The sequence below is a fragment of the Panulirus ornatus genome, chromosome 20 (assembly GCF_036320965.1).
Source record: "Panulirus ornatus isolate Po-2019 chromosome 20, ASM3632096v1, whole genome shotgun sequence".
Taxonomy (NCBI): Eukaryota; Metazoa; Arthropoda; class Malacostraca; order Decapoda; family Palinuridae; genus Panulirus; species Panulirus ornatus.
Window position 1 is genome coordinate 57,226,725 of NC_092243.1, and position 7,745 is coordinate 57,234,469.

General features: G+C 50.8%; 1 protein-coding gene across 1 annotated transcript in view; it reads right to left on the bottom strand.

Annotated features, from left to right (window-relative positions):
* LOC139756034 (discoidin domain-containing receptor 2-like) overlaps window positions 1–7,745 on the bottom strand; it is a 1,074,315-nt gene that overhangs the window by 903,345 nt on the left and 163,225 nt on the right. The window lies entirely within an intron of this gene.

Genomic DNA, 7,745 nt, shown 5'->3' on the forward strand with positions numbered 1-7,745 from the left:
TATGCAGGGTGGGGAGGCTGCTGGGGAACTCCTGACGGGTTACCGAGTTATAGCCCCGCCCCTGACGACCTCCACCACGACAACGCCCTCACACACACACACACACACACACACACACACACACACACACACACACACACGATCATATGGCTGTAATCTGGCAGGAGGCAGACTAAAGGAACCTGCGTACTGAAAGGGACCTGTGGGTCGACCAAACCTCGACACCAACGTCACGGAGAGCGACTCGTCGTGGAGAGGACGATCAGTCTGCTGGGTAACGTACGTCAGGGTTACATTACACGACGTGAACGAGCCCAACGTTCACTGTACTACTGACGGCTCATGCCTCACCTCAGGGTGGGGGCCATTGACAGCCATCAACACTTTCGCAGGCGAACAAAATGCTCTCTGAGGGAAGGGGGAAAGAGGGCATCTCTAGTATTTCAGAAACATTAACAGTAATGAATCAGTCCCAGCCTGTAGCTGTCAACCAACATTTTCTTTTGCTTTTTTTTTTCTTTGGGGGGTCTCAGATCTGGAAACATGAAGAGCTCATGGAGAAGGTCCAGAGGAGGGCAGCAAAAAGCGGTGCACGACATAAGAGCCGAGTTAAAGGGAGAAGTCGGGGGAAGACTCACAAAGTGGTTCATCATGGAAAAGAGAAGAGTAAGAGGTGACTTGATCACAAGCAGGTGGACTTTCTTCAACACAGCCACACTCTCTACGGAGAACAGGTCTTTGAAAGATACTGAGACGGAAGAACCAGAGGGCGAAGCAGGAACACGAGCACGACACATGTTAGAGAGGATGTACGGAGGTACGACCATGGTATCAGGATGTACGGAGGTACGACCATGGTATCAGGATGTACGGAGGTACGACCATGGTATCAGGATGTACGGAGGTACGACCATGGTATCAGGATGTACGGAGGTACGACCATGGTATCAGGATGTACGGAGGTACGACCATGGTATCAGGATGTACGGAGGTACAACCATGGTATCAGGATGTACGGAGGTACGACCATGGTATCAGGATGTACGGAGGTACGACCATGGTATCAGATGTACGAGTACAACCATGGTATCAGGATGTACGGAGGTACGAACCATGGTATCAGGATGTACGGAGGTACGACCATGGTATCAGGATGTACGGAGGTACGAACCATGGTATCAGGATGTACGGAGGTACGACCATGGTATCAGGATGTACGGAGGTACGACCATGGTATCAGAGTAGTGGAAGGATGGGATAAGTTAAGTGGCCAAGTCATGTTACGTGCATACCATACGGAAGGTTGAGATCTTGTGTGATAGTAAGGTGATTACACACCCACACACACACACACACACACACACACACAGACGGAGAGTCTTGTCCGCGTCCCCCACTTCATCATCACCACCAGATCTCCTTCAACCGTTACTGAGAGAGCGTGTGTAGGGCGGCTACGCCCACAACCAGCACCACCCCTGGCTCCTACCATGCCCAGACGAGATGAGCCTGGGCTGCAGGAGGGGAGATAATGAAGGAGAGCTGGGGGAGATCACAAGGAGGAATTGTGGGGGGTAATGAGGGAGACTCATACAGAAGTGGTGAGTGAGTGTGTGAGAAGGAGTGAGAGCCTGGTAGTGTGGTGGCGGTGATGAGAGAGGTGGGGTGCTGAGGAGTTGGGAGGGCTAATGTAGGATCTTGTAAGGCCGGTGATGCAAGGCTGAGGGAGAGGCCGCATAACGGAAGGGTTACCCGTGTGGGAAGGTGGGAGAGGCAAGCTGGCGGTCTCGTCCTGGGGTATTCATCGGGGTCGGGTGGACTATCCTCATCCATATGGGAGAGGAAGGCTGGGGGGGGCTGGATGTCCTCGTCCTTGGGTGTTCTACGAGCTTGGAGTGGGGGTGAGTCTTCCTTGTAATAGGGTAGGGAGGGAGGAAGGTGATGCACTACACTGCTGGGGGCAACGAGTACCACACCACCTGACGGTCCCCAGCCCACATAAATACCCACTTGAACTTATCATCAGCAAATACTCAGAACCCCATCACTTCCTCAGGTCACCTCCCCTCTTACCTACCCATTCCCGTATAGAAACGGCAGAATCGATACTTTTATCCGTACTCAGGCGTGTTGAAAATACGACCCCGCATATAGACGGACGACCCCTCTGAGCCCTATCCTACATTATGGACGACCTGCTACCGGTAAAAACCTTGCGTTTAGCTATTCCTGAGTGGCTATCTGTGGCCGGTACTAGATGGACAGGTGGAGTGGTACAGGCAAGATAGAGCGGAGGAAACATCCTCTTGGACCCGACACACTGGGAGATAGCCTACGTGCAGACCCACATCACGGCTCCGTTTTTGAAGACACTCACCTGTGTAATACATAGGACGAGGTTGTTTTTCTTGTATGGGGGGACGGAGGATGCTAGTGTAGCGTGTGTATGTGGAGCGGTGCACAGGAACACCAACCTGAGGGTGCGTTATACATGAAGACAATCCTACAAACGTTTATACATTCATCGAGAGAAATTCATACAAACATGATGCTACACATATATGTAGGTCGATATATAGGCTTACAGACTGGCCTGCATTAACAACGACACACACACACACACACACACACACACACACACACACACACACACACACACACCTCAAGAGATGGGGCCCCGCGAGTGTAGGAGGAGGTGAGAGTGTTGAGGCTAGTAAGCGCGAGGCGAGTGGGGTGTGAGTTCTACTGGTTCCAGTGACAGACGGGTCCTCACTGTATCAAAGAATGTCCCTATTTTCTTTATGACGATCAAAGTTAAACACCAACAAGGGTTTACCATCCGAGCTCTTTCCAATGGCTTTACAATCAAGCTATTATCCATTTACCATCTTGATTTCATCTGTAACTACCTGTAAGTGATGGCATACACCACGTCGTCCTACACAAATGGTCTTAAAATCACGTGGTCTTTGCTTGGAGCCTGTGGACCACCACCCCTTCCCCATCACCATCTGGTCAGGTTGGTCTGCGTCCATAAGACTCCGGTGGGGTGAGGCTAGGTAAGGCCAGGCATGCGATCAGTTCAGCCCTTCAGCCAAATTAAGGTGTGACCCATCGGTACTTATGTGCCTGGCTTTTCAACCTGGCCTTTTCAGGTCGGGCCAGAAGGCCAGGTCATCATACCCAAGGGTCGTACCGTCCTACTCAGGAGGTCAAGAAAGGTCAGGTTAATCAGCCACTCGTATAGCGAGTTGAGTTAGCTTTGCTGACTTGCCCTTCAAAGTAAACTGGTTTCTTTCGGTGAGAGAGTCAGTGTAACAATTTTACAGTATGAATAATATATGCGAGAGTCCCTGTATGATGTATTACAACGAGAGATAACGTATCATGTATGAATAACGTCTATGTATTCTGTGTGTGTGTGTGTGTGTGTGTGTGTGTGTGTGTGTGTGTGTGTGTGTGTGTGTGTGTGTAGATACGTATATACACAAGAATGACTACAGTTTATGTAGGTTCTCACGCATTCACCAGTACGTCACTACTACTACCGGTATAGCCTTGGCAATAAGCAAGTACTTCTTCCAGTACATTCCCAGGCACTACACCAACCCAGTACATTCCCAGGCACTACACCAACCCAGTACATTCCCAGGTACTACACCAACCCAATACATTCCCAGGTACTACACCAACCCAGTACATTCCCAGGCACTACACCAACCCAGTACATTCCCAGGCACTACACCAACCCAGTACATTCCCAGGTACTACACCAACCCAATACATTCCCAGGTACTACACCAACCCAGTACATTCCCAGGTACTACACCAACCCAGTACATTCCCAGGTACTACACCAACCCAGTACATTCCCAGGTACTACACCAACCCAGTACATCCCTACAGCATTCCCCAGACTAACCATACACCAGTACACAGCACATCACCCCTTGGTAAAGCCCCTCTAACACAACATTAAGATTTCCCACAGCAGCGTGGGGAATCCTCCGAGATGACAAATCAATAACCTTCAGTAAACAGGTCTTGGCTCTAATTGGTCGAGCTGTAACAAGGTAGATGGTCTTACTTAGATGACGTATGGGGAGATAAGGAGGGCGAGGGGAGACGAGGAAAATGGAGAGGAGGGGAGAAAGAGGAAAAGGAAAAATGATAATAGCAAGAAACGAGTGGAAATTGGAGATAAAAGGGGTGGAAAGGATAGAGGGAGGACTAGGGGATAGAAGGGGTGAGACGGGAAAGACGAAGGAATAGCGTGGATGGGGGAAGACGGGGATAAGATAAGGATGGAAAGGGAAAAGGAAGAAAGAAGGAAAAATTGAGCAAAGGAGACAAGAAGAAAGAGGAAAGGGATGCAGAAGGAGTAGAATGGGGAACAGGAAATGAAGAAAGTAGAAGGGGATGAGGGATAAAGAAGGGGTGGAGAAAAGGACAGGGAGAAGGTACTGGGGAAAAGCGAGAGAAGGAAACAGACGAGCCAGGGAGGAGTGGATAAAAGGTGGACAAACGGAAGGAACTGGGGAGGTGCAGGAGGAGGGTGAGAGCAGCCTCTCCCCTGCCTGCACCGCCCCCTCTCACCCCTGCTATCAGCCCTCTCACACATACCCCTCAGCCCTCTCACCCTTGTCCTCAGCCCTCTCACCCCTACCCTCAAGCCCTCTACCCTCAAGCCCTCTCACCCTTACCCTCAAGCCCTCTCACCCTTGCCCTCAAGCCCTCTCACCTCTGCCCTCAGCCCTCTCAAAAGAGCCTTACTCCTGCAACCCGATCCTCAGCCTTCTCATCCGGACTTCAGCCCTCTCCTCTACCCCTCAGCCTACCACCCTGACCTCAGCCCTCTCATAAGGTCCTCAACCCTCTCACACAGCCCTCAATCCTCTCACATGATCCTTAGCCCTCTCATAAGGCTCTCAATCTTCTCACATTGTCCTCAGCCCTCTCACAAGGCCCTCAAATCCCTTCACACGGCCCTCAACCCACTCACCCGGCCCTCAGCCCGCCTCTGTACCTCACCGTACACCCACCAGTAACCTCTGTAATCCGATACACTCATGTTCGTCGAGGGCCTGTAATACCTGGCCCCACGCCACAGCAAGTGACCTGGACATACACTGAGCACGCGACTAACTAAACCAACCAACTAACTAACTAGTTAATTAAATTATTCTTCCATAAAAAAACGCCTCCCCAACTCTCTCTCTCTCTCTCTCTCTTCCAGCTTATCCTCGTCCTCTCTCTCCTCCCTTTCAACCCAATATTACTACCCTCCTTTTTCCCCTCTACCATCCTCACAACCATAGTATCTCCCTCTCTCAACTTCTTACCGTCCTCACCCCTTCTACCTCCTGCTCTCTCCTACACTGCCATATCATCTCTCCCTCCCTCTTTTCCACCCTATCCCATATCTCCAACTATCCCTTCCATTAGCAGCTCCATGTCTCCCCTCCTAGCCACCCTCACCCCATATTATCTATCCCTTTCCATCCTTCCATCATCATCCCATATAATCTACCCCCTTTCCTCCGTACTCACTCCATATCCCTTCCTCTCCATCATCCATTCCCACCCCATGCTGTCTCTTCCCTCTTTCCTCCTTTCCATCCCCATCCCAATATTCCTTACCCCTTTCCTCCCTTTTATCCTTACGCCTCCCTACCATCCTCATCCCCATATAAATCCCCCTTTCTCCCCCTTACCATCCACACACCCACCACTATCTTCTTCCACCCTGACCCACATAATCCCCACTGTACCACCGTGAAGAACACAACGTTCAATTGTTCTCCGAGGCCTACAATAGTGATGCTCCTTATCACTCGTGTTTTGTTCCGTCTGAACAGACTGTTCTGTGCCTCACGGGACCTCTATCATCTGTTCAGTCTGTGCCACACCCCGTCTGTGTGCTACATAGCAAAGTCTTTACTTAAAACCTCTCATGTACTATGTCATCCTAATTTGCCAGCAAGATCTGTTATACACCATCTAAGTCCTACATCCTGTGTTCTTGAACTGCAAGTGATCTGCAACAGCTGCTACAACACCATCTGTTTCTTACAACTCCTCTTGTATTGTCTTTATCACCATCTGTATTGTATGCCACCTTTTACTTTACCACATTTTTCGATTTCTTTTGCATTCTTCAGTTTCCCCTTTCGTCTAGTCTTGCCCCTCGGCAAGTTCAGAAGAAACCACCAGCATAGCGAGAGGAGAGTTGGAGTGAGAGTTAAGAGCTGGGGGAGAGTGAGAGGTAAGGGAGAGCACAGGACATGCATGGTGGGGAGGGATGACGAACACCACCTCTCACTCTACGTCGATTTCGGGCAATGGTCTACCCACTGTACATGTCGGCCTGAGGCCCAAGCTGCTGAGTTGCTCATCTGTTTCATGAGGCTGTTTGAAGGCCGTGGCCACTCCCAAGACCTACGTGTGCCAGAGCCTGGATAGTCTGACGACGAGGCTGTTGGGCACTGAGGCCCCTCCGTAGACCAACGATGGACACTGCGGTTCCTCCGTGGACCAACGATGGACACTGCGGTTCCTCCGTGGACCAACGATGGACACTGCGGTTCCTCCGTGGACCAACGATGGACACTGCGGCTCTTCCGTGGACCAACGATGAACACTGCGGTTCCTCCGTGGACCAACGTAAATACCAGATCCTGGATCGCTTTGCTGATACTCTTCCATGAGATTCTAGAACCTCTCCCGCAGCGTTTCTGGTGCCGACAGGCAATGTGATAAGCAGTCTTGGTCACCTGATGCTCAGAGTCTTCTGTAAAGCTTCCTGAGCCTTCTGATATAACTGGCACTACTGTAATTTCCCACCTGGAATGTTTGCCGTGTCAACAGGGAACTAGTCTCGAGTGCGAGTTGGGAGCCACGGCCCTCTAGGATCTCTCAAGTGTGAATGGTGACATACTTCTCCCGTCTGCGCTCCAAACAGTAAAACCTTAGCGCCCTCATCCGCTCCCTGTACTTCGGATTCTTAACAGGAGTCGTGAAAGGTATATGAATACCTTCTAACACTGCAGTTTCGCCCGCCTTGTACGGGTAACATTAGCACACACTGATAGTCTATTCGGGAGGGGATTATTACCGCCTTGAAGAACGCCAGCAATGCCTTTTCCTCTCTCGTCTTGAAGGTCCGGAGGATCCAGGGATGAGGGGGTGAAAGACGTGCGAGAGTAACAGCCACAGAACAGAACGGGACATCTGCGGTGGTGAGGGCTGAATCGGGGTGGGGAGGATGAGACCTGAAGGAGAGTTGTAATGAGAGACGAATACGAGTAAGACAGTGGAGTCTGGTGGAGGATTAATAAGAGCTGAATAAAAGTGTGAGGCAGGAGTCCGTATGAGAGTTAATAAGACCTGAACAAAAGTGAGAGGTGAGAGTCTGGAGGAGGGTAATAATATGCGGAACAAAAGTGAGAGGTGAGAGCTACGGGTCTCTTATGAAATAGCTGTAATATACTGAACTGTGGAGGACAGGAGCACTGGAGGCGTCTCCAGTACATGGCAAGGCTCTAGGGGGAGGAGGATGGAGAGGAAGGAGGAGGAGGATGGAGGAATAGGAGGAAGGGGAGGAGGAGGATGAGGAGGAGGAGGAAGACTTCCCAGGTATCGGACCAGAGAAGGAAAGAGATGGATCGCAGAGGAGAGGGGGAAACAGCGACGGAAGTGATGGAAATGAATGACAGAGATGGATGGAGAACTCACATGGAAGACCT